Source organism: Anas platyrhynchos, chromosome 1 (assembly GCF_047663525.1).
Source record: "Anas platyrhynchos isolate ZD024472 breed Pekin duck chromosome 1, IASCAAS_PekinDuck_T2T, whole genome shotgun sequence".
Lineage (NCBI taxonomy): Eukaryota > Metazoa > Chordata > Aves > Anseriformes > Anatidae > Anas > Anas platyrhynchos.
Genome location: NC_092587.1, coordinates 7888717 through 7911353, shown reverse-complemented (window position 1 = coordinate 7911353; position 22637 = coordinate 7888717). Strand labels below are relative to the sequence as shown.

At 44.4% G+C, this 22637-nt stretch overlaps 1 protein-coding gene across 1 annotated transcript in view; it reads right to left on the bottom strand.

The window, feature by feature from the left end:
- Positions 1 to 22637, bottom strand: part of ELAPOR2 (endosome-lysosome associated apoptosis and autophagy regulator family member 2) — a 101579-nt gene that overhangs the window by 51450 nt on the left and 27492 nt on the right. The window lies entirely within an intron of this gene.

The window sequence follows — 22637 nt, the reverse complement described above, 5'->3', positions numbered from 1 at the left end:
GAAAGGGAATTAGATGGATAAAGGTAGGTCCGTGCTAGCTCTGGTATAGATTAGTGCATCCCTGCAAATATTCAGCTGACTCACAAGACTTTAAATTCTTATTTATTTACAGAAAACCAAAGCATACTGAGATTAATATTTCTCCTATTGTTACCATAGTTCTCCAGAGATAGTTGGGTGTTAATAAAGTCCTACATAAACATCAATAAAGCCTTTGATATTTAGCATCCAACTGCAAATAATATTCTGATTGCTCTGGAATTAGTATCTTTATTGTTCAATAAAAGTCTTTGTGTCTCAACTTATGGGTTAGAAACCTAACTAACAGCACACTGGAAACAAAAAATAGTTGGCTCAAAAAATAAAGCAAAGCATAAGAAGATAGAATAAAACCTGCAGCCATATGTGAAATATGATACACTGCACTCTGAACACCCTGAATATATTCAATTAAAATTCGCATTTTCCCTTTTTCATCTCATTATACAATCTTCAAGGAACAGAAAAAAAAAAAAAAGTCCTTAATCATCTTGGTACTGAAATCTGCCTATGAGGCAACCAGAATATATACGCAACATATCTGTAATAGATCCATCTCCTAGTTCATATCACATAAGAAAAAATTATCTGTTAAATTAAATATGCAAGCCTGGAGTAAAGCAATGCAAAGGATATTGAAAACCTCTGAACCTGACTCATGTTCAGACCTCTTTTTTTTTTTTTCTATTTCATATCAGGTCAACTAAATTACAGAGAGCAGTCTGGTGTCAACAGTCCAGGTTGCTCTCAGAGCCACCCTCTGAAAGTGCACTTTGGAGATGTCTCCCCAGCATGCAACCCCTTTGCAGCCAAGAAGAGGCTCTCAGAAGTGATGCAGGTAGCAAGGATGTACAGCACAGTGCAAAAACATCCCCTCTAATGGCATTTGAACGTGAGTATATCACCCAAGGGTCAAAGCTCAGGATGGCAGCTAAAATTATAAAGAAAAAAATGTTTTTTTTTTCTCTCCTGCCAAATTCAGACAGAAGAACCAGATCTCAGTCTCTCCCCTATTTCCATGGACATCTCTCCAGCTTTACCAGGTGAGGTTTCCAGGGGAGACGTACCCAAAACCTGTCCTTCCCTGTGACCACCCCTGTGTGTAAGTCTTAAGACTCACAAGGGAAGTTATGCAGCACAGCCTTGCCCTTAAACAAACTCTTTCCATTGTCTTTGACTCTACTGTGTGTAGAAGAGATAGATTTTTATTTTTTTAAACTTGTTTTCTAGCTGACTATCAACTCAACTTTATGTCTGTTAACCACTCCATGGATTTTGCCATTTCTCTGGTATTGGACTGTAATGAAAACTCTGCAAATGGATTTTTGCCCAGGGTCACACATGCACACCTCTGAAACTTCTGCCAGCCACCATCACCACCACCTTCTCCCCTGTACTATTGTTCTATTGTATCATGGAGCTCCACTGCAGTAACGGGCAAGACAGCAACTCCCAACTTCAGCTGCACCACTGGCCAGCTTCAAATTAAGGAGCTTGGCTACTTTGCGCAGGTGAATACACCTACAAGAAGTTCAGGTTCAGCTAAATGATCAAGCATTTTGAGCTGCTTCAGCACCCATGGTGACACCATCCTCAGCACCCAAAGTAGCTCAGATACATCCCTACGAGCTGAAAGCATGCCTTGGCTGCAGCAGGCACATCCTCAAAGCCAATGTGACGTAGGTGAGCGCTGGAAATCTCCCACTAACGCTGGCTTACTGGGCTCAGGGTTCCTAATCTGCCTCAGCAATCGGAGCTTCCAAATATAGCAAGCTGATAGAGGAGGCCTCTCAGCATCATGGGGCACTACAGCTCCTTTGCATCTCACTGAAAAGCACAGTTTCACTCCACTGGGATTTCTTCTCCTCCCTGATTGAGAAATTTCTTTACCCACCAGTTCTCTGAAATGAATTTCACAGCAAATCTGCTCCAGATGTTATCTGCTGCCAGCTATTTCTCTGTTTTTGCTTTCAACATTTTTTTTTGCCCACTATCATCCATATATATAGTATCTTTAAATTTGGCCATGGGCCTGTTTAATTTTAACAAGTCTGACTGCTTTATTACTTTTCTGGGCTTGGCCTTAATGATCTAAACATGTCCCTCCCCCAGTTCAGCTGTTATTTCCTATTATATTTCCTACTTTATTACTTTATTGCTCAAAATTCCTGGGATTTAGCAAAACCAGTTTGAGTTTCAGGCCTAAAGTGTACATTTGCATAGGAAAATGTCTCTCAGAACTGACAAACAACGTCCCATATGGGGTTAAAAAAAAAAAAAAAAAAAAAAAAAGATAATTTTCTAAACGGAAAATTGACACTCTTCCAAGAAGCTGCTCAGAATCAATGTGTAGTCCTCAGCATTAAATTTCAAATGAAAGGTTAACAGTAACCTGAAAAAGGCCTCCAAAAATAGACAAGAACATTTGTTTTACTCTGTGCTGTATTTTGCCTCATTGTTCTTGGAAAATTAGTGAAATCACACGTAGACTTGTATGAAAAGCTATCAGAAAAAAAACACTCTGATGTACATATTCTCCCTTTGAAGGATATTGCATCCCAAAAAAATGCCCTTGTACATGCACATGACATCAAAGGGATGGTGAACTGGTCACAGCTCTGCCAGAGGGAAAAAAAAGAGAAGAATTGGTCCAGCATGCTCTGTTCATAGAGCATCAATACCAGATCAATGGTCGGGCCTGCCACCCTCACATGCTTCCCATGCAAAAGTCCTGCAGCCGGGGCACTCACGGCTCCTGCCCTGCAGGCACAGCTCCATGGCCCTGCTCTGGCCACCTGCCCCACTGGTGTATTGGGTTTACACGGCAGGGTTTGGGTAGCTGCTGGTGTACCATGGTTGAGCAGATCTCCATGCTGCAGCCCATGGAGGAGCCCCCGGTGGAGCAAGTGGATGTGGCCTGGAGGAGGCTGCGGCCCATGGAGAGCCCCCGCAGGAGCAGGCCCTGGGCCGGAGATGCAGCCTATGGAGAGGAGCCCAGGCAGGAGCAGGGGGTCTGGGGGGAGCTGCAGCCCGTGGGGGATCCGTGCTGGAGCAGTTTGCTCCTGGGGGATGGACCCCATGGTACAGAGCCATGTTGGAGCAGTTCTTCAAGAGCTGCTGCCTGTGGGCAGCCCCCACAGAATCAGTTCAGGAAGAATGGCATCCCATGGGAGGAATCCCACATGGAGCAGGGGCAGAGAGGAACCGTGAAGGAGCAGCGGAGATGAAGCGTCGGGGACTGACCACAGCCCCCATTTCCCCTGCACCACTTGGAGGGAGGAGGTGGAAGAGGGTGGTTGGGGGAAGGTGGTTTTGTTTGCTTTTAGTTTCTCACTGCTCTAGCCTGTTAGTCATAGGCAATAAATTACTTCAATCTCCCTACGGTGAGTTTGTTTTGCCTGTGACGGTAATTGTTGAGTGATCTCCCTGTCCTTATCTCAACCCTTGAGCCTTTTCCATCGTTTATTCTCCCCCTTTCTCTCTGAGGAAAGGGAGTAAGAGGGGGAACAGTTGTGGTGGAGCTCAGCTGCACAGCTGGGTGAAACCACCACTGACCTGGTGCACATGGTGCTCCGTGTCTCCAGCGCAGGCCTCTCTGTGTGAGCTACTCACCTCACGGTCCTTTACAACAGCTGACAGACACAGGCATTGCTACCTCCTCTCTTCAAAAAGTAAAGGACTATTTCAGGGTCTCTCTGAAACTCTGCAAGTATCATTTTCCTCTACTTTAACTGAAGAGCTTTCTCCCGAATAAACCCCTGTAGAACTGAGCTTTCTCCGTGACAAGGAGAAACAGCCACATCAATACATTCCTGTTCTTCTGCAACAATTTTCTAATTCTCTCTTTTTAACTAGATGGGAGATGCCCTGAAGCTTTTCCCACTTAATCAAAACTGAAGGGCAGAGAGGGCACAAACCCTTACAACTGGCTCCTGATGCACTGAACATTTGATCCAGGTAGGAACAATGGATGAAGACCAGGAGCAATAAACATTTACCTTCTCTGTTATGAAATATAATAGCAAGCGTGTCTTTGAAATTTAATATCTTGATCCACTCATGTTGTTTTCCAACCACAGACATCAAAAAAAAAAAAAAAAAAAAAAAAGCAGCTTCTACCATACCTGCCACAATATTACTAAACAATAGTTGTCAGATCTGTCACTTATTCCTTCTCTGAACTTGCACTGCTTGTTCCACTGATACTTTACTTAACCAGATTAACTGCACGCAATGCTATTAAAAGATATTGTTTGCCAAAAGGAGCACCTGTAATCTTTACAGACCCATGTGCTACCTATATTTATACATGTATGTACAATTGGGATTAGCCGTTTCTAAAAAAAAAAAAAAAAAAAAAAAAAAAGCAACAACATCACACAAATAAAAGCCTCTTTAAGGAAAGAATGAATTCAGGAGGAGATAAGAAGGGAGTCCAACCCCATCGAGTGTTCCTGTTATCTCCCCAGACTAATCACAGTGGAGACGAGACAACACTTTCACTTTCCTTGTACTCCAGGACATGATATCCCAAGGGATACAGAAACATGTCTCTCTCTCTGCCTGCTGAGTTGGAGCAGATACCGTGGCTGTGCTTCCCCACATCTGGCCTCCATAATGTTAACACATTCGGGGACAAAGCACTCAACACTTTGAGACTACTCCAGTATTTCAAGGGCTGCCCATCAGTCACTTCTCCTAATCCAGGCTTTGAAAGAGGAGATACAACTTCCCATTTCTTATTAGTTTGGGGCATCCAGCACATCCTCCTTTTTTACTGCACTCTTTATTTCTAATTATATCCTCTGGCATCAAAGAATATTCCTGCCCCCCTCCCGTGCTTCTATCATCCCGAGGCCATCAGTGAGCAGCACACCATCCATCAGCAGGGCTCTGCCTCACCTCTCCTTCTGAGTTAATGCCCAGCTCTAAGCTGCTCCTGAATGTATAAACATTCCTCCTTAATTTCCTCTGACATTACTTGTATTAGTGCGTTTTAGCTAAAATCTTGAGCTGGGCTTTTAATTATTACCAACTTTATTCCTAAATCCCCAAATTCCTGAAGTCATTTCTGTGTATTCTTGTCACACTTCTCTTTCTGGACTCCCAATTTATTTGTGGCTTTCTTGGCAGTGAGAAACCCAGCCCTAATTGTATTACTTAGAACCCCACAAGGCAGCTGCAGATATTCAGACTTTCTGAAAATCAGCTTATTTGCATCTTGAGCCTAATTCAAACACCAGGTTTCAACCACCAGAAGCACAGGTTGAAACGCTGCCAAAGCCATCTGCAAAGTAACTATTAACTGAAGAGGTTTACTGAATGAAAGCCAAAATTCAGCAAAAATATATCATCAATATTTGTGAGGAATCAGAATAAATTACATTTTAGGTGAGTTTGTGTGTAACTTGTTTAAACATAATTTCCAGGATTCTTATACAAAATCATTATAACAAATGGCCAATGATCAGAGTGAGCTGCAGCGGGCAGACCTTTGAAGAATGGTAGGGTCCAGGGAGCTGTGAGCAGCTCCATCAGCAGAAGGAAGACAAAGACAGCCCTTGTCAATGTTTAGAAACAAACAGCTGATATAAAAGTGTTTGGATGAATATTGTGTCCCAGCTGAAATGAGAAAGGTCCTGAGCTCTCTCATGAACTAGGTCAAAGGACTTGCCTTGCCCTTGGCCAGCTGCGCCATGGGATGATGCCACCAGAGAGAGGAGGTGCTTCCAGTGCATCTCAGATGTCTGGCATCTAGCAGGGCACACACTGTACTTGTTTCTCCCTGCAGAGCTGGAGGAGCTAGCTAGCCTAGCTTAGACATGGATATTTCATCCAAGCATCTGAGGTTAGGTCAGACAAGTCTTTCCCTCTGTACCTCTGTGCTCAGCTGTGTCACGCTGGGCTGTCATTTCAGTTCTCAATGAAGCAGTGCAGCCTCTGACCAGCCCCTTATTCTACCCCGTAACTGAGCCTCCTAGAAATGCTTACCACAGAAGTAATGCGATATTACTTTTGGAGAGCTTCAAAGCAAGAGATAGCAGGGCTAGAAGTGTATTTCCAAAGCCATTTAGTCCATCTCCTTGTCCCCATACACAAGACATTCCTGACATAAGCTTGCCTAACTTGACAGAGAACCTCCAGTGATGGATGTTAATTAACTTCCCAGAGTAAAGCTCACAGCTACCACATAGATAAAACGATGCTAATGCACCTGGGCCATTTATCAGGCAGCTAATGAAACAGTTATCATCATCAAGGACATTGAGCACAAGAGCTAGAAGCAAGATATCTGGGCAAAGGGCTTATTTACTGAAATATATATATATTTATTACTTTTTACAGCCCAAGAGGCAGCCAGTACCATGGGCTGTTATTAATGGCTTATTTACTGAATTTATTGATGGCTTATTTACTGAATTTTTACTGAATTGATGGCTTATTTACAGTACCATTTCAACACTTAAACACACTCAGAGAGTATGGCTGACACCAAAGGCTGACCTTGCCCCTCCAAGAAATGTCATTTACTACCCCATGCAGGTGGTTTGTTAAGGACAGTGCATTCCCATATAACACAGCATCACCAGGACAGAGCTTCATGGATGTATTTTGAGCAACATTTCCTCATGGCCTTCAGCCACCTTCACTCTCACAGAAACCAGTGGAGGTTTCACCAGCCTCAGCATGCAACAGGCAAGGTCAGACACCATCATCTTTCAGCAGAGATGTTGTGCTCTTCACTCTGACATTTCTTCAGCCTTTGCCAAATCCCTTTCAGCAGCAGTCCAGTAACGAGTAGGAGTTTTATTATCATTATCTCATTTATCCTTTCAGTGGCCATTTGCAGGCTGAAAAGGTCAGGCCAGCCAGCAGTCCTTTGATTGAAAAATTTATTTTCCTTTTAAACACAACTTCACAAGCAAGCTGTGTGCAGCACCAGCCCAGCCATCTTTGAAAACGTCTGGGATTATTTGTTTTTGCAACCCAGAGAGACAAGTAATTCGTAGTAAAACAATGACTCTTTCATCCAGGACCTCATCTGTTGCCCAGTTAAGTCAATAAAAGATATCCATTGACTTCAAAGGACAACGGGATGAGCCACAGTCGATCAGCTCAAGTACTCCTCACCCTAAGTATCAAATAGCAGGTGATGGGCATTGCCATCTTTGCAAGTAAAACTCAAGAAAAAGCACACCCCTTGCTTTTTAATAATAGGATAATTTTAAGATTATCCCATTGCATTGCACAGGAGGTGATACCAAATGCAGAATTCTACAGGTCAGTGCAAAATGGCCCTGGAAAAGGTTATTTTTGGCCAGAAAAGCTCTGTGGAGGTTTCTCCAGTGAGCGTTTAATAACAGTAATGGGAACAGAGCAGTTTGCCTCCCTCAGTCCAGGTTTCTCCTCCTCCCTTGTGCCATGTGCTTAGAAGAACCCAATCCATCAGAAAGTCATTCTTTTTCACCAGTTCTCACTCAGAATAACTCCCTCAACCCATTCATCACACAGTTGCATGAGTGCTACTGCAAGCACAGAGCAGAAAGCGGCAATGGGTGGCCAAGGTGGAAAGATGAAAAGAGAAAGAGCAGCAGAGGAAATATCTCTCAGACACACAACTGTGTGTCATCTGTGACTCCTTTATTCCTCCCAACGTGAAACCTCATTTCCTCACACTTCGTGTGTGGGAGGTGGCTGCCCTGCCACCTGGTCCTGCACATGACTGCAGATCTTATTCCTCAAGAAGCAAAACACCCTGGTCCCAGCCACAGGGAAAGAAATTTCAAAAGCCACAGAGCAGTTTAATGAATATGGAAATTAAAACAGTCTCTAAGTATACACATCCCCACAGCCACTCAACAGAATTTCCAAATGCATACTCTGGATCATAGCAACAAAACCTTACAAATCTTCATCAGAAAGAGACTTGTTAATGCCAATCAGGCCATAAAAATAATGTGTTAAAAAATAAACTCATATTTCAACTGCATCTTTGGTGAAAGACTCACTCCTGTTTTTATCCCTCCTTCTTTACATAGAGTAACTCCCAGGAAAACCTTCATCAAGAAACTCAAATGTGATATATGAGTTTGTAAGGCATCGTAAAGCTTAAAATGCTTGTTTCCTAATGGAGAAAGTAAGAGTTAAGCCCTCCCACCCTGTTCCAATTCCTGCCTATATCTTGGATCATTCAGTAGTGCAGGAGTGAGGGCTGTAGATACGTCTCAGATAAAGCAGGTGAGATGAAAGTAGTAAATGACACCTTCAATGAATGGTAGGAAAACTAAGCCTTGGCAAGCAGGCAGATTAAGGCCCTTTTACAATGCATAGGTAGGCTAATTTAGACCAGAGGCATTGCTCTTCCTCTTTGATCAACTGCTGACTTGCTGTGGGGTCTCAGAGAAGTTCCCTTACCCGCCTGCCCCACAAGTACAATCTCACTTTGCACATTTGGAGATGGCACACTTCTCTGCAGATATTCTGGGGAGTCAGACCATATTTTTGAGTGCCTTAGCTAATGTCAAATTATGAATTAAGTCAGGAGTGGCATCCAGGAGCTGAGTCGTTAAACAGAAAATACTCTTTATTCTGCCAGGTAATAGAAAAAATGCAACACTTCTAAATTAACTAATATAATGCCACAGCATTTCATCCACTGTCTGCATAGTTTCAGATGAATAACAGTCTTGGATCATTTATTTTCTTTACATTTAAGACTCTATAACAGGCCAGCTTCAGGAGCCTTGACCAGGACACCTCTGTCAAATTAGAGCTTGTGAAAGCAGCAGGTTAATATCCTGTCCCTGTTGCTCTGACAGGTGATGCCATGTATGAGAGCTGCCAATCACCCACCAAAAAGAGGACATAAATTGTCAAACAGAATAGCACAGAAAGCAGCAGAAGCATCCCCCTCTGTTTCTCCACCAACACATCTCTGTCATCGTCCAACACAAGAAGCTACCTCTGTAGGCTGAATTCCCTGCAGCTGGTCACTTTTGGGCTCCACTGCCCAGGACTATGAAAAATGGTGCTGGTTTACCCATGAAATACTCTGATTTTACAATGGGATGCCAGTCAAGTAAGAGTAGATCAAGGATTAGGGAAAACATTTGAGCCCTGCTCTCTGGTGGGACCTGCAGATGCAGGACAGGATCAAGGAGTTCCAACTTCTCATAGGAAATCTTTGTGTAGCATCCATCCCTACGTGTTTATGAGGAAAGGCTGAGAGACCTGGGTCTGTTCAGCCTGGAGAAGACTGAGAGGGGATCTCCTCAATGTGTACAAATACCTGAGGTGTGGGAGACAGAGGGATTTGGCCAACCTCTTTTCAGTGCTCTGTGGGGACAGGACAAGGGGCAATGGCCACAAAATGGAGCCCAGGCAGCTCCGCACCAACACGCGAAAGAACTTCTTCACAGTGAGGGTGACGGAGCACTGGGACAGGCTGCCCAGGGAGGTTGTGGGATCTCCTTCTCTGGAGATATTCAAGGCCCGTCTGGATGCCTACCTGGGCAGCCTGCTGTAGGGAACCTGCTTTGGCAGGGGGGTTGGACCCGATGATCTCTTGAGGTCCTTTCCAACCCCTACAAATCTGTGATTCTGTGTCCTACAACATCACCAAACTTTTCAGCTGGAAGCTAACCGCCTCAAGGGTGACACAACTTTTTCGGGTCACGAATAAATTTAAACGATGGCATGAAACTGCCTGGCATGTTTCCAGCAGCAAGGGGAGAAGAGGAAAGAGAAACGCGTTCAATACTCAGAGCTTCCGCTGGGAGGAAAATCTGCTAGACATGATCAATTAATTCGGTGTAATAAAGAGCGCTGTAACCTGCTATCGATCATTTTCGTCCTAAGCTTTGCATCAGATGGATTTCTAATATATGCATGTGCCAGGGGACTGGAAGGAATACTACTCCGTGAGTCTTTTAATTGGCTTTTTTAACTGTAAACCATCAGATTATTTTGTTAACAAGCCGGGGACGTGTTAATGATCCGATGGCATCAAATTTAGGACTGTTGTTTAGGTAGGGCCTCCAAGGTGCACTAAATGCAAACAGATAAATAAACAGCCACCTTTAACTAGTGTGTGGGCACGCACACACACTGATGTGCATTTTCATACACACACAAACTCACACGAGGGTGATTCTGCCACCATCCAACTCACAGGCTCCAGTTCTGTGCTGACAAAGCTGGACAGATCTCCTCTGTCTCCAGCAGAGCTACACTGATTTACACCAGCAGAGACTCAAGATTCTTGTTTATCTCTTCATGGGAAGACAAAAGGTCATTAAAGATACCGCGGAGGTCTCAGGTGAAGCACACTGCTGCTCCGTAGGACTCCCCAAACACACAGCTACAACTGCAGCTTTTTGTCTCTGCTTTCAAACCCTTCCAGCAATGCCAGCTAATTAGGTGCTGCAGAATTAACTTTCATCTTCCACCTGTGTGCTGATAACTAATTGCATTCAGAAAGCAATTCCAAGCACACCAGTAAATCCCACCATGGACTAGCATCAGGAAACCCTTTAGCAGACAGACGGGATGGGATTGTTCCCACGAGGACATGGTCAGCAAGGATGGAAGAGCATGGACCTGACATATTTCCCTGTCTTGGAATTAAAAATAAATAAAGAAAGAAAGCTACTTTAAAGCAGAAATTGCTTCTTCCATGATGCTACAGCTTGATCCAGTTGGGGCCATGGACGCACAGACTATGGGGTCCCAGTGTGGTTCCTCGAGGTCTGTGGCATAGGCATGTCAAGGCAATGCCCACAGTGCTCTGGAGAAGGGCTGTAGTGAAATTCTGCCTTCTTGGCTTGTTCACATGCACTGAAACCCCACGGCAAAGTCCATGGATGGATTCCCTCCCAGGCTGTGACAAACCCATTTCCCTTATTCCCTCCTTCCCCAGATGCTTCTGGGCTGTGTTACATATCACTGAAGCGCTGGGGCCTGGGAGGAATATTAACATTAAATATAAATATAGGCACTACAACCAAAGCCATCTGTTCTTTTCTCTTGATTACAAATCTTTTCTCCTCATCCTGCACTACGCCAGCCTCACACTTCCCTCCTGCAGCCTCTGCTAGGGCTGTCTCTGCAGCATCCCGACAAATACGAACATCTTTCATAAATGGGAACACAAACCTGATGACTCCAATTACCTCTGCCCAGGGGTTGGGATCAGCCTGATGAGGGATTACCAACAGCAAGGAAATAGGTTTTTGTGCCCGTAAGGTCTGCAGGGTTGGATGTGGAGCACCCTGATGGATGTGGAGGGGGAAACGCATCGCCCCGCAATGCAACCACCCGCTCACAGCGCTCAGTGCTCCGGTCTGTGCTTAACCTCAGCCTTTTGGTGAGATAAAAGGCATGCTTCAGGCGTGTGCTGCTCTGAATTTGGGTGGTTGCCAGCAGAAGGACGCCTTAACCTGGCCTGAGAAAAGTGCACGACATTGGGGATCTGAAAGGGATGTAGGTGCCCGAGAACCACAGGACAGGAACGTAACTCAGACAGAGCAGAAAGGGATTAGACCTGCATGGCAAACTGGGAGCCAAGGAAGCAAGGAGCAACCAAAGGCTCTTCCCCTTCCTTTAAAGATGGTGACCTAAAACTCCAGCTCAAACAGCTGCAGTAATACTTCCCTGCATAATCATTTTTCCCCCTTTCATTATTTCTCTTTCGTATTCCCACACAAAACTCCCAGGGGAGAAGGTCACAAAAGATTTGGACAGTTTTCAGCAAGCAAAGCAGGACGAGCGATTTCACAAGTACTTCCCTGGGCTGCTGACAACTTTTTTCCCTCCCTCTCCACCTTCGAGACACCGATGGTTTTCCACGCTTGTGTCCTTGCCAAGGAGACCCAGGTCACCCCCCTGCAGGTGCCAGCCCTCCCACCTTGTCCCTTGCTGCCACCCCCTTTGCAGGGGGGCCGAGCTGCTGGGACCTGTCCCAGGCAGGAACAATAGCGCAGGAAAACTGCTCAGTTCCTCTCCACGTAGCACGGAGGAAGAGAGCCGAAATGCAGCCCTCAGAAAACAAAAGTTCAATCAGTCAAGGTTTTAAATAGAAACAAGCCTGCGCTGACTGCTGCAACAGAGTGCAGGAGAAGCTGCACGGGTCTGACTGCATGCGGAGCTAAAGCAGGCACATTTTTATTCCTGGGGCTGCAGAATTTGCATCCAATTCCTTTTAAATTTATCATGTGTGTTCCCTGAATAAGGAAGTAAATATGCATTATTATTCTAAATCATTAAACTCCTTGCTTTATAAGGATTTACAAGGTTGAAGGCTCAGTCTTGCAGCACTGTTCCAGGCCACCAGTGATGGATCCTCAGACTCGACCTCTTCACATTGTCCTGTGGGACAGACGGGGAAAGAGCTGCAGGGCCAGCACCTCAATGCTAAAATACACAGAAATCAACCCAAAAAGTACCAGAGGCAGAATTCAAAGCAAGGCTAAAACCACAAGGAAAGAGCAAACCTACCCCTCTCCCCATAACCAGAGCATCACCTCAGGGCACAATGTAAGACTGAAATATATGTTTGAGTCAGTCTCCATCAAGCAAAGGTTTTGTGAGCGTGCTTGAAGTTAAGCAGGTGAGCTCCTGACCAACACACTGCACACAGGTTCATGTTCCCCCACCCTGTTGCAAATCCCTGTCCTAAGCAGTGTCCAGCTGCAGGGGCTCCTCTTCCCACCCTAACTTGAAAAAGTGACATTCTGAAGTGGTGGCCATGCCATGCCCAAATATTCACTCATTTGAATGAGTGAGAACAGTTTTGACATCAATACCTGCTCTTTATCACTCTTCTCAGCTTCTAGGTCTGAGATGCTAAATGAAAAATTATGAAAAATCTTATAATTCAATGATCAGTGTGCATCTGCTTATGATACAGAATGTGAAGGCACACTTTGGGACATCTGCTGTATTTATCCTCATAGCACCTTCCTGGGGAAGAGGAGTGTTGTTATCCCCAGTTTAATGCCACACAGGGACTCAGGCCCAGGACTTGTAGGACCAGATTCACAAAAGTTATTTAAAAGCCTTGCTCCTTAGCCAGGCACCACTTGTCACTACAGCTGGGCTCCCAACCAGCTCTGAGGGCTGCCCCAAGTGCTGGGATGAGGTGGCACATGGGAAAATTGAATACAGGTCTCCTGAGGGTCTAAAGGCTGGATTAATCTCCTCCTTAAGACCATCCTAAATCTTCAGTGTGGAAGAGAGAGGCTTCCACAGCAGGAGGAAACCTCATGGAGCAGCCCCTGCTGCAGCAATCCCAAGCAGCTCCTTAGCAAAGCTCCACAAAGGATCAAGCCAGGAGCACTTGGCCCCATTTCTGCAGCTCTGCAAAGCTTTCCTGATCATCCATCTGTCATCTCGCCAAGGGAAGTTCATCGCAAGGGGCATGTGCTTCTCCAACCAATTCAGCAGATAGCACATGGGTTTCCACACCATCTTCTCACCATCCACCAGAGGATGCTTTGCAAACATTGGAGTATTAAGCAGGATTCAATGGTCAAGGACAGGTAGGAATGAAGCAGTGTTATACGGGCATCACATGTTTGTAAGTTGGCAACCAAATACATTCTTAACTGGCTCTGAAAATCAGAATTAAGCACAGGTATAATATGCTCATTTCCATTTTTTTCCACAAACTACCAATTTCAAGAGTATCAGATCCACCCTGATTTGGGAGTCTGAAAGTCTGTAGATTTCATTTAAAGGAGTCCAAATGGCTCCTTTCACAGCCCAGGGTGAGAGCTAGGGCCTCCTGGGGATAGCACATCACCTCAGACAGGTCTCTGCCATCTGAGGTTCCTTAGGGTGAAACCACTCTGGATGCCAAAGTCATTCACTATGAAGACTAGAAGGAAGGAGGGAGTGAGAAAAGAGGTTGTGTTTTTTGTTTGGTTGGGTTGTTTTAGTTGAAAAGCAAAGAATGGTATTTCAGATATATCATTTCAACAGGAGATGGCTTATTTTCCAGCTAAAAGCATTCTTATTGAAATGGATGAGAAAACATTTCTTTTAATGTGTGCTGCCCAACGCAGAGATAACCCCAGCTGAGGGCTTTCAGGGATATTCCACGGAAGGAGCAGCTCAAGCCCTGCCAGGTCACACAGAGCCACCTTCCACATGCCTTTCTTTGTGCAATGTGGCGGGTTTTTTTGTACAACTTTGTCCTACCTGAGCACAACTTGTCAAACACCAAACACCTGCCTGCCCAGTGCTTGGTGTGCCCTGCCATAACTCAATGCTCATAATGAGTCACCAAAATTAGTCTGATCATGTCTACTGCAGCAAATCAATACACAAGTACATGCCATTAGGCATGGAGATAAATAATTATAAATCCACCACCACTGGCCAAGTATTTTTATGGAGTCAAAGAACCACAGAATCATTTAGGGCGGAACAGACCTTCAAGATCATTGAATCCAACCATCAGCTTCACCTACCGAGTCCCATCACTAAACCATGTCCCTAAGCACCACATCCACACATCTCATAAATACCTCCAGGGATGGGGACTCCACCACTTCCCTGGGCAGCCCATTCCAGTGCTTGACCACCCTCTTTGTGAAGAAATTCTTCCTAATATCCAACCTAAACCTCCCCTGATGCAACTTCAGACTCTTTTTGAGCTGTGGGATTTTGTTAATGTTGTTGTTGTTGTGTTTTGTTTTGTTTTGTTTGTACAAATACATAAGTATGGGGGCAAAAGAGCAGAAGTCCCACGCCAGCAGGTTACTTCAAAGGGAGTGAGGTCGCTTCCCTTTTCAAAGCAGTATTTCCCCTCTCCTGCATTGTTGTTTCGCACGAGACACTCAAGCAAAGCAAAGTGCTACAGCCAAGTTTCATATCCCAGGAAAACTGTTGTTTCTGATGGAAAACACTAGCTAGCAGTGAACTACAGCTGCTCTGTCAGGAGCCATTACGATGACGGATTACGAGCACAGGCCATCTGCCTGAGATTGGGGCTTTGCTTTTTTTTTTTCCCCTTTCACTGTGTGATGCTGCGGCAAATTACAATGAAATTAAAGGCAGGAACAGCCTATCCCTTTGAGGCTGAGCTGCCCTGGGAGCACAGCCATCCCCACCCACAGGACAGGCAGCTGGAAATAAAAAAGCGACTTGACCTGCTGCTCTACGGACAATGATTCAGCGCAACACAACCCGTGCTCGACACGTTCTCAATAAAAACACGTAAACGCTGCCAAACAGAAAGGCAGGCTAAATCAATAGCCATGATCTGTACCAAATTAATTCCAAATCCCTTTCGCTGTTCACATACATTACAGTGATTCACAGAGACAGCCTCAAAGAAAGAAACATCTCTGCATTATTACACAGCAAAACGTTAGGTGCTGGGAGTCATTGCAGGCAGAAAGATGATGGCATCACCCATTAATTGGCCCTCGTGGATAATAATGCACGTGAGGGTTGGCATTGCACTCACATGATGTGCGTGTTTTTAAGGAATAAAAAGCAATGTGATTGATGCTACCTGGTGAAAATTAAATTTCGGTTTTGTTATTTTTCTTTAACTCCTGCAGGTATACGCCACCCGAATCATATACTAATTGATGTTAGGTGATAGCAGATAGAAGCAGAAAGCAGGCTTTTGGAGTGCTTCCTCACTCATGGGAAACTCAGCACAATGTCCTACTTTTGAGTCAATGTGGAGAAACCCACAGCCCACAAGGCATAGCCGAGAGCCCAGCTGAATCACAGAATCACCTAGGCTGGAAAAGACCTTGATCATCAACCTGACCTACTGAGTCCCATCACTAAACCATGGTCCTAAGCATCCCATCCACATGTCTATGAAATGCCTCCAGGGATGGAGACTCCACCACTTCCCTGGGCAGCCTGTTCCAATGCTTGACCATCCTCTCCATGAAGAAATTCTTCCCAATATCCAACCTAAACCTCCCCTGGTGCAACCTGAGACCATTTCCTCACATCCTATCACTTGAGAAGAAAGACCAATACCCTCCTTGCTGCAACCTCCTTTTAGGTAGCTGTAGATATTTAGGATATGCCCATTCCCAGATGCTTCACCTGCATGGGTCCTGTAGTTGTAATAGGGCTCCCAAAGGGCAAAACCATCTGAAGACAGCCCACGTGGTGCAGAAGGTGAATTCACAGCTGTTTGGCAACCAAGAAGAAAGCAATGCACCTGGGAAAAGCAGACAAAACTCATACATTGGGAGTTGTGTATTGGTGTAGGGGTAGGACAGTGTAAAGGCTTGGAGGGGAAGGTGAATTGGGAGGCTGTATATACAGCTGAAGGGGAAGAAGTTTGGGGTCACAAAGAGGACTGCAGGGCTGTACAGGCTCTCTAGGGAAAGCTGGCACATCTGCTCCCCAACTGGGATGCTTGCCTTGTAATTGCTTGTGTCTGGAGCTCGTGGTTTTAATACAGCCCTAACTGGGTGGCTCAGGGAGGAAAATGTCTGCTCTAATTGGAAAATCTGAAAAGTACAAAGGTTCTCTCGTACTTGCATGCAAGCCAAATTTGTCCTTTTACCTAACAGAATCCCACATATAATTCTTACTGTTACAAATGGTCTCATTATTCAATATTGCAGTTCACAGAACCATAATCCTTTCATCCCGAGGAAAAAAAAAAAAAAAAAAAAAAAGTGCTCTTTAGAAGTGTGTTCAGTCACATTTAACTAGCCTCCCCCTGAAGACCCAACGAGCCCGAGTGGAAATGAATGTGAGACCAAACAGCTAAAAAAAATAATTTTTATGAGAAGAAATTTGGGCAGTGAAGAGGGAGAGCTACAGATTTATTGGCATATCAAACCCCACTAAAAGCCAGAGGATTTGCAATAGTTCTTAGCCCCTGATGCTCAGGCCAGGTGGCAGTTGCAGAAGGATGGGGCAGGTGGGTTGGTGCTCCCTGTTTTAAAAAAAAAATCAATTTTCCAGCAATTAATTTCATTTCCCAAAGTGAAGACTAAATGAAGGCTGTTATGATACATAAGGAAAAGACCAAAGACAGTGGACTTGGAGGCCTCAGCAGCTCTGGGGGCCTCGTATCTGGGTGAATCATGCACCTTTCTCTGCAGAAGGCCGCGAGTTTCTAAAGAAAACTCTCCTGGATTTAGACCACGCTTTCCTGAATAGCCAGACATGTGAGAGAGAAAGACTTGTCTTAGGAAGGATTAACTCCTCAGGCCAAACAAGCTTTACCACATGACTAAGGATTCTCTGAAGATTTATGCAGCCAGGAAAGGAAAAAGAAGAATAAAATAAATAAATAAATAAAAGAGGCTTTTGCAGGCCAGTAGCCACCGTGGCTGAATTAGGTCTGCCTAATGCTCGGCTAAAATCTGTAGCCTCAGCCTCAGGCACTCGTTTTCTGTTAAATAGATTATATTCAGCACAAACACGGCACATTAGTAAGCTTAATGCTAAGAGGCTACAGATGAAAAGGCAGAAAATAAACTGTTCTGGGAAGAGGAGCCAGGGGAAAGCTATAGGAAAAACGACTGGTTGTAAAGTCAAGAGGGGAAGCACTTTGTGTGTACCAGGGCCAGTGACCACCCCTCAGGGAATATCTCCATACTCAGAAAATACACCCAGGTTACACAGACCCACTTCTGTTCTCCTACAAGGTGGGGGGCATGGGGACGGGCTGAGGAGGTGCAACACTGCTGAGATGCTCCAGAGCAGGGCATGGTTCTTCTCCAGGAGGACCTCATCTGGAGCTAGACCCTGGCAGAAGCTCTGGCTCAGGAAGGTGTTCATGGACAGGAACCAACAGGGAGTTTCTGGGTGATAATTGCTGCTTGGAAAAAAGAAAAATTGCTGCTTGCATTGGTTCGCTGAGATACTTTGTGGAAAATGACCACATTTTGGTAAACTTCTCCAACTGAACCATTTTAGAAAATCAACATTGTCCCCATGTCCTCCTTAGTCATTTAATATATAGATTATTCAGTTTTTCACTCATATTTGTAGAGAATATTTTAAAGTCTGAGTAGATAAACTTTTAACATCTAATATTTTCCAAATTTTTCACTTTTTAGTTCAAAAATGAAACTCTGCATCTGTAATGAACTAGACTGTGCTTCTTCTGAGCTTTTAATGCTTTCGCTGAGCAGGGCAACAGCTGTCTCTAGAGAAGTTCAGCTCTTAACATCCAAATCCACTAAGTCAGTAACTGTACTTCAACCAATGCATTCAGGGTGAAACCTTATAATACACCAAACTCTCTGGATTTCCATGGTGTAAAAGAGAGCTTCACTCCTTAAAAGATGGAGGTCCAAAAAGTCACCTGGGATTCGATCCACCATCCTTCCTGCCAGTGGGAATTCGGCGCTTCTATAAATTAGCATGAAAAAAAAAAGCAATATTTCATAATCTCTCAAAAAGTGGTCTGCAAAACCTGTGCTATCTGTACCTCAAGCGGCCGCAAGAGTCCTTTGCTTTGCTGGAGAAGCAGCTCATGCTTTGCTATTTTCTGTCTGACTGCATTTGCCACATTGGTGTTTCTGGAGTCGTAAAGAAGCCAAAGTGAGCAGAGCAAAGCTGACAGCACTATCCCTTTTCTGTGAGCATGCACATCCAGTGTGGATGCTGCCTGAGAGAAATTAAGTGGGAGAAGGAACATTTTTTTCTTAAAAGGAGAGCTCTCTACACAACAGTAAATATTTTAAAAGTAGATGTGAGGACAAACCACCCAGCCCAGATTTCAGCTTTTGGGCATTTGAGAGAGAGCTGGAGTCAGAGAAAAACAGAGCAACCTGCACGAAGAATTGACAGTCAGCCTGCTGACGGGGAAATGGGTAATTAAAGCTGCCTGTATCCATCACTTTGGTGCTCTGTATCCCAGCAACCCGGAGCAGAGATGAAGGTTACAGCATCACAGCGTTGGAGGGGTTCGGACATGCTGTGCCCATTTTCTATATGCCAGAAGAGGTTTAGTTCGGATATTAGGAAGAATTTCTTCATGGAGAGGGTGGTCAAGCATTGGAACAGGCTGCCCAGGAAGGTGGTGGGGTCCCCATCCCTGGAGGTATTTAAGAGACGTGTGGACATGGCACTCAGTAGGTCAGGCTGGTGGTTGGACTTGATGTTCTCGAAGGTCAGTTCCAACCTAAATGATGCTATGATTCACCCACACAGCAGTGTCATTCCTCACAAGTCCCCTGGTTGGCATATATAGCCATTAATGTCAACAGCAGCTTATGTGACCATACGGGGACCAAGATGTAGCCACCAGGATCATCAGCTGTAAAATGATGATAGGTTGGCAAAGGTTGTCCAAGCATTTATAGCAATCCCTAACACCAACAGCATCAGGGAGCTGGCATCAGGTGCAAAAAGGAAAGGGACAGATCTGCTGCAACTCTGTGAAGCTGAGCATATCCTGCTCCTCCCGAGTGTTTGTGGTACCTCTGGTCATCGTGTTTAAACCCACAGAGAGGGGTCTAGCAGGTACTAATGGTAGCAAGCAGCATATTCAACATCATATGTGCTGTTACTGTCAGCATGCAGGACTGACCTTCCCTTGTGCTCTGGTCATGTTGAGCAATGTCTCTGCCACCACATCTTGCTGCTCAGCTATGCCTACCATGGGGTCTTCCATGGTCCCCCCTGGATCAGGGACATGGCTAGTGTATCGTAACAAAGTGGAGGAAGGGCACTGCTAGGACTGTAAGCCAAGAAATCAGAAGTCATGCCATGTCACAGCCTCCCTTCCTTCCCAAAATATACAGCAACCTTCCTCCCAGGGAAACACAAAGACTTTGTGTTTGTGGCACTAGTAAGAGAAAAGGCATCAGTGGGACCCATACCTCCCCACCTCACCCTCGTGTGAAGAAAATCTTCTGGGGCAGGAACCACCTCCAAGTGGCATCACACAATCAAGGCAAGAGGGGTGAAGAGGTGGAGAAGCAGCTCTGTCCTCAGTCAGAGCTCCTAAAACACCCTGGTGAAAAGGTTTAATAGCAACATAATCTTCAGTGATTTCACAGCGTCTTTATGCTATGCAAATTACAGAAAATGTCAGGTCTGTCATCCAGCCTAATTCCTATGTCTAGCTGGGAATACACAGCATGAGCAGACCCATAAGGAAAGGCTGAAGAAGAGGTTTATTACAGCTTCGAACTGCTCATACATCCTCATAATTTTAATGTATTTTACTCCTAGAGCATCTCATGGCACTGCTGCAAAGCCGGCTATAAAAAGAGCAGCGCTGTGTTTCCACTGTGCAGAAGCTATGACACAGCTACAGAAACAAGAGCACAGGCTGTACGTGAGAGATAGAGGGCAGGGAGGACACGGAGCAGTCCCAGCAACCCCTGAAATCAGTGGAAAAACTCTCTTCAAAACACTTTGAATCTACCCTCCTTCTGTATAAGTTGAGGGTTATTTGCATTCCAGATTTTTTTTTTTTTTTTTAACAATTAAAACCTAAAAATGTTTGCTTCAGAGCTTGGAATCATCCTCAAGTTCAGCTGAGGAGAGCTTTCTCCTATCAGCTTCAATGCTTTCCAGGATTGCCATACTGCAGCTTGTAAATATCTATGAATTTCCAGGCTCTTGGTCCAACTTGGCTTCACTTGTGGTTTCTTATCAGTTTCCTGTTAGTAGTAAGAGTTTCCTTCCTTGGATTTCCCTAACGTGATTTTTTTTAATTCCCAAATATGATTCCATGCACAAATGATAATTCTGCTAATTTAGTTTGACTTTGTTTAAGCTGTGTAAAATGTGGAGAGAGAGAAAATTATAAATCCAATATAATTACCAACTTGCTGCATGTCAGACTTGAGATCTTATTTAGACCGGTCAAAGCGTTCTCCAAAACAAGGATCAATTGTTCACTGAGATCAGGGGTATCTATAGATAACATGCTTGCACATTAAAATCTACAAACCTCTAAGAAAGTGAGAAGAGCTTCCAATACATTGCATAGCTTGTGTACAAATGCAAAGGTTTCATTACAAAGCTAGAACCAACTTTTCCTTTAAATCTTTAGAATTACCACCACGTTATCCTTGCAGCAGAACAGAATTCGGTTGCCAGTATTTTTCTTTCTCTATCTTTGTTGCCTGTTTTCTTGTTCTTTAAACAAATGGCTTGCTCTATTTTGATAGCTCCTATCTGCAGAAACAGTCTGTGAAATGACCCCTGGTGCATTTACATCAAACCTCACAAAGCGAAATCTCTGCTCCAAAGAACAAGTGGTGAGAAATGTTCAGTGCAAACCACAAGGATTTCTACAATTCTCTTGATTAAAAGAAATTTCTTTGGTCCAAAGTCACCCTGTTACATTTTTACTGTATCTACAACTTATTACGGTGCTTTTTTTCCCCAGAACATGCATTCTTCAAAGAAAACTACTGTCAGTCAAACTCCATAGCAAAATGCAATTTAATTTACACTGTGGAAGTCAATGGAGTTTCTTTACAATTTGATCCCATGGCACAGTTTAAAGAAAAGAGGGGGGAAAATCCAGGCATAGGCTTATGAGCAGCCGAAACCTTCTACAGCTTCCCTCAGGACTGATTCTCAAGGTTAATTGGTCTGTTATGTACAGAGGACTCGCAGAGGAGCTGGCTTTTTATCTCTGCAAAGTTCAGTTCATAAAATCATCTCTCAACCCAGCTATGCTATAGTAGGGGAGAAGGCAGAAACTGGTAGACAAAGGAGCTAACAAAAGGATTATAAGGAGAAGGAAGAAATAAGAACAAAGATTCAGGCCAAAGGCAAGGTCCTCACTGCTGAGGAGGAGGGAAGAGGTAGCTTTAACTGTAAGAAATACATTATAAAGGAGAAATATATTATATTATATTATGTTCCACATTCGCAGAGTAAACTAGACACAGCTAACATTGCAGCATGGTTATGCAAAGCCAAAAGGACAGCTGACATTTCTGGTTGGCCTCATCGCACGCTGCTGAATTTTACATTGATCTGTTTTTCCTCCAACACGATTTTTTTTATTATTATTTCTTTAAGCTTTTCTCGCTGTTTCTAGGCTGTGGACAAAGGCCGCAGGAAGAACAAATCTGCCTACAAGACACAGCACCCTCACAGGAGCTCGAGTTTGTTCCCCTGATGAATGTAATGATCCAGACACCTAAGCACCTCCTTTAATTGGCTCTTCATCTTCGCTGTTGTGAGAGGCAGACTCATTAAAGCCTTCATGGCTTCAGCCCCTGGCAGGAGCTGTATGTCAGGAGGGGACAAAGCTTTCAGCCTTGGGGCTGCCTTAGCTGCATGGGCTGCCACCAGAGCTGGACCAAAGTGGGCACATCATCCCTGAACCCCATGGCACCTACAGGTGCTCTGATAAAGTGACATGAAACAGACTTTAAAGCAGCGTCAAGTTTGTTACAATATTTACACCTGCATTGGCAAAGGTCTTCAAAAGAGAGCAGTTCTACCAGCACTGCCCCTGATGACACTTGTGTTGGATTTAGAAAGTCAAGATCAGTTACAACTTATTTAAGTTCACCTTGAATTTAAATTTAATTCTTGAATTGAGTATGAATTAAATTTGAATTTGAATTGATTTTTTCCCTAAGTCATTTATTTACACCCTTCATCGCTGGTATCTTTTA